Source organism: Amblyraja radiata, chromosome 22 (assembly GCF_010909765.2).
Source record: "Amblyraja radiata isolate CabotCenter1 chromosome 22, sAmbRad1.1.pri, whole genome shotgun sequence".
NCBI classification, from domain to species: Eukaryota; Metazoa; Chordata; class Chondrichthyes; order Rajiformes; family Rajidae; genus Amblyraja; species Amblyraja radiata.
Window position 1 is genome coordinate 40,497,214 of NC_045977.1, and position 9,828 is coordinate 40,507,041.

Here is a 9,828-nt window from a genome sequence, read left to right on the forward strand (position 1 = left end):
AATCACTTAAGACGATTATTAATTGAAGTAGACACATAATTAGGTATGTTAAATTTTGTAACATTAATAAATTAATGTCTAAGGATTGAATTTTAAGTGTGGCTTCTATTTGAGAAAATACGGTTGTTAACCAAGTGTAGGCCGCTTCTATGGCAAGTCACAAGATGTATTGTTTGATTTCACTAATGACTTTGTATCTCCCACTGTAAAGCCTAGGGGCTGATGGACCTTGAGCTGAACTCTGACATTCAGTAATGAATCACAACTGCAAATCCACAAAACTAGGGATACATCATACAGCTCAGATACTGGGCGGGTGGGTGGGGGGGGGGGGAACACTTTGGATTTGGAGGGGAAAACCTTATGGTTTAGCAGTTTAAATAGGGTTTGAGAAAAAAAATTTTTAATGATCTTCAAGTGTTCGGGATTTGATATGTCAAGTTAATTATCTACCAGCACGAGTAACCTGAGCAACAGATAGACGGGACTATATATTTGTTTTAAAAGGGCCCTGTAGGTCACATCTGTGCAACCTCTGTTTCACACCAAAAGCTGTTTTAATAATTTTGGAAGTTAAGGATCGTCTGGCAGGAACATTTTGACCATTTTCTTTCTAGGATGTTGAAATTGGAGAGTGTGGAAAATGTCAGAATATTTTGGCAGCATTTGAGCCTTCAATATGAATGACAAAGTTACTGGTGAATAAATCTCTGTACGCTCTCTTTATAGTCATTCTAAGGTGGAGAGTAAAGGGTGCCTCTGTTCTCAGTAGCTTGGTGTAATACTGACCTCTGTCTTTTCACAGTGCTGGAAACTGGAAGCACTGCCGAAGTCTGGAGTTCAGACAGCAAAGCCTTTTAAGATGCTGAAGTCAATGGCTTCCTGTTGAAATCCAGTATGGTCTGAATCACTTGTTTATTCCACTGCCAATGTCGGAAACCATGCCAGTCCGACATCATTCAGGTTGTTCTCTCATCTATCCGTAATACCCTTGTGGGCAATGTAGCAATGGTGACCGAAGGTTTGGATGTAATTTCAGTGCTCCGTGTTCTGCCTGTGCTGCGGGTATCAGAGGTTATGGGGAGAAGGCAGGAGAAAGGGGTTAGGAGGGAGAGGTAGATCAGCCATGATTGAATGGCGGAGTAGACTCGATGGGCCGAATGGCCTAATTCCACTCCGGTTACATGAGCTTATGACTTATTCCTCTGCTGTCTGGCCCGCTGAGTTACCCCCGTTGCAAGTTTCCTGCATCTGCAGTTCCTTGTGTCTTCATCAATGATCCTGTGCTGTTGGCTAATTGCAACCAGATCAGCTGTACTGTTACAGATGGGATCAAAAGGGATCCTACGCAAATGCTATTTAGACCATTTGCCATTTTCCACAATTGAAAGAGGTGATTGTTTTTAACATTATGAGTGTAAAATAAATCTCTCACTTTAAGATGTTGAATAAAATGAACACCAATTGGTGTTTACGGGGGAACTCCAAACATTTGCCATCATTTGCACAATTCTGCTGAAATTCTTGTCTCATGCCATAGTCCTTGTGGGGCTGAATTCTATGAGAATCTACAGAGATGCTGCCTGTCCCGCTGAGTTACTCCAGCCTTTTGTGTCTACCTTGGGGGCTAAATTCTAAGTTGGATAGGTTGGCTAAAATAGTGTTTTGATGCTTAGAAGAGAGTGAGGCAAATATGGGGGACGCAAAAAGGATGTGATATCACTCCCCCCTCCCCTCTCATTCCACCAGCTTAAGAGTCCTGGACACTCATAATTTAACTACCCCAAAGCATCAAATGCCAATGCCATCATCTTACACCTTTGAAGGAATACATTGACACAGACTAATCTGTTTCATATGGGAACCAGAAGGAAGAGCAGATTCAAACAAGGGGACATGACTTGAGAATTAAGGGACAGAAGTTTAGGGGTAACATGAGGGGGAACTTCTTTACTCAGAGAGTGGTGGCTGTGTGGAATGAGCTTCCAGTGAAGGTGGTGGAGGCAGGTTCGTTTTTATCATTTAAAAATAAATTGGATAGTTATATGGACGGGAAAGGAATGGAGGGTTATGGTCTGAGCGCAGGTATATGGGACTAGGGGAGAATACGTGTTCGGCACGGACTAGAAGGGTCGAGATGGCCTGTTTCCGTGCTGTAATTGTTATATGGTTATATGGTTATTATTTTCTTCCCATTTTGCCCAATGTGGAGTTAAAAGCCAAGTGGGAAGACAGGAGGGCAGTTGGCAGACCTTTACTACAAACACTAGTCGTTAAATACTCTTTATAAAGCTGGGTCGTTTTATGATGTTGATGTGGTGGGTCTGCGGAACGAGTTACCAGCGGAGGTTGTTGAAGCATGGTCTTTTGACACCACTTAAAAGGCATTTGTACAGGTACATACATGGATAGGAAAGATTCAGAGGGGTGTGAGCCAAACGCAGGCAAATTGGACTAGCTTAGATGGGGCATCTTGGTCAACATGGACGAGTTGGGCTGAAGGCCAGATTCTGTGCTGGATGACTGAGTGCCTGTGACTCTGTATAGTTGATGTTGCTGAAACTGAGGTTGTTTATTAGAGTTTTGCAAAAGAGTAAAAAGGATATTCCTGTTGTTGATTAACTTGAAAATAAATCTTTTATTTCTACTGTTGTCCATAGCAACTATAAAAGTCAAGTTGCTGTTTGAAAATGCAAATTTATATCTGGGTGACAAATGCCAAAACTAAAACAAAAGACCCCTTTTTGTTATTCCCATCATTGAAATCTGTAATTGGCAAATGAAAGCATTGTAAATGTGTGCCAGCTGAATTAATTTATTTTTGTTATTAATGAAGTGCACTATTGGTCAAACACAGTGCCCTCCATAATGTTTGGGACAAAGACCCATCATTTATTTATTTGCCTCTGGACTCCACAATGTGAGATTTGTTATAGAAAAAATCACATGTGGTTAAAGCGCACTTTGTCAGATTTTATTAAAGGTTTTTTTTTTAATACATTTTAAACAAAATGTGTAAAAAGTGAAGGGGCCTGAATACTTACTAAATGCACTGTATATAGTTCCCTGAAAGTGGCATCACCGGTAGATAGGGTGCGTATAGAAGTTGGGATATTATGTTACAGATGTACACGACATTGAGACCACTTTTAGGTTGAGGTATCGTTCAGAAGGTTAACAAGCACCTGAGCTATACGGAAATGTTGGACAGGATTGGACTTTATTCCAAGCAGCCCAAAAGGCCGAGGGATGATCATAAAATCACAAGGGGGAAATGCACAGTATTTTACCAAGAGTAGCGGAATCAAGAACCAGAGAACATGGGTTTAATGTGAGGGGCAAGATTCAATAGGAAGTCAAGGGCAGCCGTTTCCACTTGGTAGGGCTGGCTATAAGGAATGAGCTGCCAGAGGCAAGGACTATAACAGCATTTAATAGATACATGAACAGGCACAGGAAAGATTTAGAGGAATAAGGGTCAAAAGCAAATGGCACTAAGATTGGGCATCTTGGTCAGCATGGACAAGATGAGGTGAAAGACCTGTTTTCGTGCTGTATGTGGCAAAACCTAAAAGAAAAATGGATGCTGCTCCTCAATGTTAAGAAACAAAAGAAAATAGTCCCATTTGCCCATGTTTGGAATATGGGCCAAACACGGGTAAATGGGACTAGCTTCGGTGGGACATCGAGGATGGCATTGACAAGTTGGGCTGAAGGGTCTGTTCCATGCTGTTCGAGTATGAGTCTGACTAATGATCTCAGTGGATCGAAAAAATCTATTCCTAACCTTAAAAAAGAGTAAGTAACACTTGCCTTTGTGCTTCTTGGTGGTTGATGTTTGATGATTTTATAACACAACGGGTAACCACATACACTTCAGATAATAATTTGTTAAGGGTTGGACAAAAAGATACAAGGACTGAGAACATAACCACTAGTATTGAGCTTTTGGGTGTATTTATAGTGCATGCTATAAATTGTCTAACTAGTCTTTAGAGAAGAAAGCAAGTTGTTGTATTTACTGACTTGGTTTAGTTAATACCAGCAACATTTTTATTCCTAAAATTTCAAAATCATCCCATTTCTTTGTTGACATTTGTTTATCACTGCAGTGGACAAATAAAAGATGGCTTGGAATTGCATAACATCTTATTGCAGCTCAATAATAGTAATCTTCATGCCATAAATTGCTATGAAGACCCATCTCCTTTGTTCTGTGGGTAAATAAGACATCCAAAGCTTTGATTTTAACATAGAATATAAAACAGTACAACACAAGAACAGGCCCACAATACCAGTGCCAAACATGATGCCAAGACCAAAGAAAGACACAAAGTGCCGGAGTAACTCAGTGGGTCAGGCAGCATAGGTCGGTGACATTTCAGGTCCATCATAACCTTCTGACCCCAACAAAATGTCAACTAACATTAAATCTTAACCACTGGTGAACTATTTGTACATTCTCTACAGTATATTCACTACTGTATTTGACCATGGAATTAAAAAATATTGTCCCATTATTACTGCTTTTGCCTTGGATCATCGTTCCTTTGTCTGTGAACACACCCCAGGCGATCATTATGCCTTTGTTATCTCTAAACTCCACTATTGTAAAGCTCTCCTGACTGGCTCCATTCTTCATCTATAAACATGAGATCATTCCGAACTCTACTGTTTTAATTCACGAGTTCCATTCACTCGTGCTCGTTAACCTACAGTGGACCTTCTGAACGATGCCTCAACTTAAAACCTCATCTTCGTCTCAAAACCTATTCTTTGTAATCTCCAGCCCATAGCTTGACCTTTCTCAGGTTTCAGGGACAAGCAGGAGGTATAGGTTTATTATTGGCTTGTGTACCGACGTACAGTGGAAAGCTTGGTCTACCCATGTCCTCCAAAGATGCTGCCTGACCTGCTGTGTTACTCCGGCACTTTGGGATCCATGCAAAATTCCAGCATCTGCACTTCCTTGTGTCTCCATGTGGTTTATTATGTTGTTTACAGAGTGCAGTGTTCACATATCTGTTGCGCTTTTATTTTATTGTTCTGTATTGGGACATATGACAATAAAGCCACATACCCTGACACGTTGAGTCATCTAACAACCTGTTCTACAATGGTCCTGCCTTCAATTTGTTTTAGAGATACAGCGCGGAAACAGGCCATTTGGCCCACTGAGTCCGCACCGACTAGCGATCCTCGCATATAAACATTATCTACACACACTAGGGACAATGGAGAATGTACAAACTCCGCACAGACAAGCACCTGTGGCCAGGGGTAACAGGTTATTAGATTAAGGTTTTAAACAAAATGTGTAAAAAGTGTAGGGGTCTGAATACTTACTAAATGCACTGTATATAGTTCCCTGAAAGTGGCATCAATGGTAGATAGGGTGCGTATAGAAGTTGGGATATTATGTTACAGATGTAAACGACATTGAGACCACTTTTAGGTTGAGGTATCGTTCAGAAGGTTAACAAGCACCTGAGCTATACGGAAATGTTGGACAGGATTGGACTTTATTCCATGCAGCCCAAAAGGCCGAGGGATGATCATAAAATCACAAGGGGGAAATGCACAGTATTTCACCAAGAGTAGCGGAATCAAGAACCAGAGAACATGGGTTTAATGTGAGGGGGGCAAGATTTAATAGGAAGTCAAGGGCAGCCGTTTCCACTTGGTAGTGCTGGCTATAAGGAATGAGCTGCCAGAGGCAAGGACTATAACAGCATTTAATAGATACATGAACAGGCACAGGAAAGATTTAGAGGAATAAGGGTCAAAAGCAAATGGCACTAAGATTGGGCATCTTGGTCAGCATGGACAAGATGAGGTGAAAGACATGTTTTCGTGCTGTATGTGGCAAAACCTAAAAGAAAAATGGATGCTGCTCCTCAATGTTAAGAAACAAAAGAAAATAGTCCCATTTGCCCATGTTTGGAATATGGGCCAAACACGGGTAAATGGGACTAGCTTCGGTGGGGCATTGAGGATGGCATGGACAAGTTGGGCTGAAGGGTCTGTTCCATGCTATATGAGTATGAGTCTGACTAATGATCTCAGTGGATCGAAAAAATCTATTCCTGACCTTAAAAAAGAGAAAGTAACACTTGCCTTTGTGCTTCTTGGTGGTTGATGTTTGATGATTTTATAACACAACGGGTAACCACATACACTTCAGATAATAATTTGTTAAGGGTTGGACAAAAAGATACAAGGACTGAGAACATAACCACTAGTATTGAGCTTTTGGGTGTATTTATAGTGCATGCTATAAATTGTCTAACTAGTCTTTAGAGAAGAAAGCAAGTTGTTGTATTTACTGACTTGGTTTAATTAATACCAGCAACATTTTTATTCCTAAAATTTCAAAATCATCCCATTTCTTTGTTGACATTTGTTTATCACTGCAGTGGACAAATAAAAGATGGCTTGGAATTGCATAACATCTTATTGCAGCTCAATAATAGTAATCTTCATGCCATAAATTGCTATGAAGACCCATCTCCTTTGTTCTGTGGGTAAATAAGACATCCAAAGCTTTGATTTTAACATAGAATATAAAACAGTACAACACAAGAACAGGCCCACAATACCAGTGCCAAACATGATGCCAACACCAAGGAAGTGCCGGAGTAACTCAGCGGGTCAGGCAGCATCTCTGCTGAACATAGATTGGTGACATTTCAGGTTGCGTCCCTGCTTCAGACAGTCAGAGTATGTGAAGGGTTCCAACCTGAAATGTGGTCTACCCATGCCCTCCACAGATGCTGACTGACCCGCTGAGTTACTCCAGCACTTTGTGCTTTTCTCACAATTCAAGCGCTTTCTTGCGCTTTCAGAGGTTATGCCCAGTAGGTCCATCATAACCTTCTGACCCCAACAAAGTGTCAACTAACATTAAATCTTAACCACTGGTGAACTATTTGTACATTCTCTACAGTATATTCACTACTGTATTTGACCATGGAATTAAAAAACATTGTCCCATTATTACTGCTTTTGCCTTGGATCATCGTTCCTTTGTCTGTGAACACACCCCAGGCGATCATTATGCCTTTGTTATCTCTAAACTCCACTATTGTAAAGCTTTCCTGACTGGCTCCATTCTTCATCTATAAACATGAGATCATTCCGAACTCTACTGTTTTAATTCACGAGTTCCATTCACTCGTGCTCGTTAACCTACAGTGGACCTTCTGAACGATGCCTCAACTTAAAACCTCATCTTCGTCTCAAAAACTATTCTTTGTAATCTCCAGCCCATAGCTTGACCTTTCTCAGGTTTCAGGGACAAGCAGGAGGCATTGGTATAGGTTTATTATTGGCCTGTGTACCGACGTACAATGGAAAGCTTTTGTTTGCATGTGATCCAATGACCTCTGATCATACTATATACAAGTAGAATCAAGCCGTATACACATTAAGGGTCCAAATCCAATACATGGTCTATCCATGTCCTCCAAAGATGCTGCTTGACCTGCTGTGTTACTCCGGCACTTTGGGATCCATGCAAAATTCCAGCATCTGCACTTCCTTGTGTCTCCATTTGGTTTATTATGTTGTTTACAGAGTGCAGTGTTCACATATCTGTTGCGCTGCTGCAAGTAAGAATTTTATTGTTCTGTATTGGGACATATGACAATAAAGCCACATACCCTGACACGTTGAGTCATCTAATAACCTGTTCTACAATGGTCCTGCCTTCAATTTGTTTTAGAAATACAGCACGGAAACAGGCCATTTGGCCCACTGAGTCCGCACCGACTAGCGATCCTCGCATATAAACATTATCTACACACACTAGGGACAATGGAGAATGTACAAACTCCGCACAGACAAGCACCCGTGGCCAGGATCGAACTCGGGACCCGGGGCTCTGGCGATGCCATAAGTTCTGGAATTCCTCTCCTGTTTCTTTCCTTCTCTCTCCTCCTTTAAGATGTTTGTAAAACTAGGCTCCTTGGACAGCATTCAGTGTCTGGCCCCAACTCCTCCTTGTATTGCAGGCTGTCATTTGGTTGACATGGTTCCTCCAAAATGCCGTGGCAAGATGAAGGGGCTATAAATGAAAACTACTGGTGATTTATTGATCTTTAAATTCAAATTTTTTTCACTCTCCAATCTGACCGGGAACATTAACTGTTTGTTTAGATTCAGACATTGATTGAGCATTTCCAGCACTTTATTTCATATTATCAGCCCACAGAAGTTACTTTTTGAAGTTAAAGTTTTACTATTTTCTATTATAGAACAATCTTGGCAGCTGAAAATCAGATTTAAGTTAGATTTTTAGTGTGAATTTTCAGTTGGTTTCAGACGTTGATCTGTGCCATTGTGGTTTAGGTTTATTATTCACAGGCACGGAGGAAAGGTCACAAAAAAAAAAAAAAAAAAAAAAAGCGAACAGTGAAAAGCTTCGTTATGCATGCTGTCCAAACAGATCAGATACATCATACATAAATACAATCGTCAAACTCGAGTATAATAGATATACAAAGGGGTTACGGGCCTGTCCTACTTGGCGACTGCTGGCGACATGTCAGTGTGGCCAAAAGATTTCGAGCTTTTCAAAATCCAGCGATGACGAAAAAAATGTTTAGACGCTTGAAAAAACACCGCACGTGGTCATCACCGCGTCACACGTCGTCACGCCGTGTATTTTTCGGTGACTTGATACGTCAGTCAATGATGCCGGCAGTCACCGAAATAATCGCCAAGTGGGACAGGCACTTTAGCGTTAGGGTCTCGATCTGAAATGTCACCCTTTCCTTTACTCCAGAGATATTGCCTGTCCCGCTGAATTACTCCAGATTTTTGTGTCTATCTTTAGACCGAGGGGAAGATACCGAGAGATTAAAAGAAAACAAGGTTCACTCACCACTAGGGAATTGAACATGTATTTCAGTTCATATCAAAAAATATTAAATAATTTACGGTCAAAGCACTGGAGGAACTAGTAGGTCAGGCAGCAGCTGTGGAGGAAATGGGCAAACAATGTTTTAGCTTGGTACCCTTCTTCAGACTAAAGGTGGGTTCCAACCCAAAACGTCACCTTTCCATTCCCCCCACAGTGGCTGAGTTTCACCAGCATTTGGTGTTTTGCTCTAGATTCCAGCACGAGCAGTTTCTTGCATCTCCAAATCATTCCTGGTGGTGACTTGTTGGGAATAAAGGGACTGTCATTGCCGTGTAAATGGGTTTAAACATAATCATACCCACGATGATGCTGATCCTTAATTATTCATAGTCCTCCTGTGTCTATTCATTTGAGACTCTTCAACATTCTCATAATTAATTCTGGACTACACGTTAAATATTTAATACAATACATTTAGTCTGTCACTGTGCTCTTCATACTGTGACACATTTTCTTATTCTAAAATGGATTAAACGATGCCTCAATTTAAAACCTCATCTTCGTCTCAAAACCTATTCTTTGTAATCTCCAGCCCATAGCTTGACCTTTCTCAGATTTCAGGGACAAGCAGGAAACAATTCTAAACACCTGTTTATGTTTTTTATTATGGGGTATTGTGTGTAGATTGATGATTTAAAAAAAATCCATTTAAAAAAATCCATTTTAAAATAAGGCTGTAATGTAACAAAATGTGGAAAAAGTGAAGGAGTCTGAATACTTTCTGAATGCACTGTACATGCACTCCCAGAACCCTCTGATCTACAACACTACCTAAAATGCACCACATCACCCTTATCTGCATTAAACTCCATCACCCATTCCCTAGCCCACTTGCCCCGCTGATTAAGATCTTGCTGTAATTATTGATAACCATTGAGGTTAAGGAGGGATTAGACAGACAATGT

At 40.8% G+C, this 9,828-nt stretch overlaps 1 long non-coding RNA gene across 1 annotated transcript; it reads left to right on the forward strand.

Moving 5' to 3' along the window:
• Positions 1-406: 406 nt before the first annotated feature.
• On the forward strand, positions 407-1,484 carry LOC116985488. The gene is made up of 2 exons (XR_004415286.1): positions 407-698; positions 806-1,484. It is a non-coding gene; the product is annotated as an uncharacterized LOC116985488 (long non-coding RNA).
• The last annotated feature ends 8,344 nt before the right edge of the window (positions 1,485-9,828 follow it).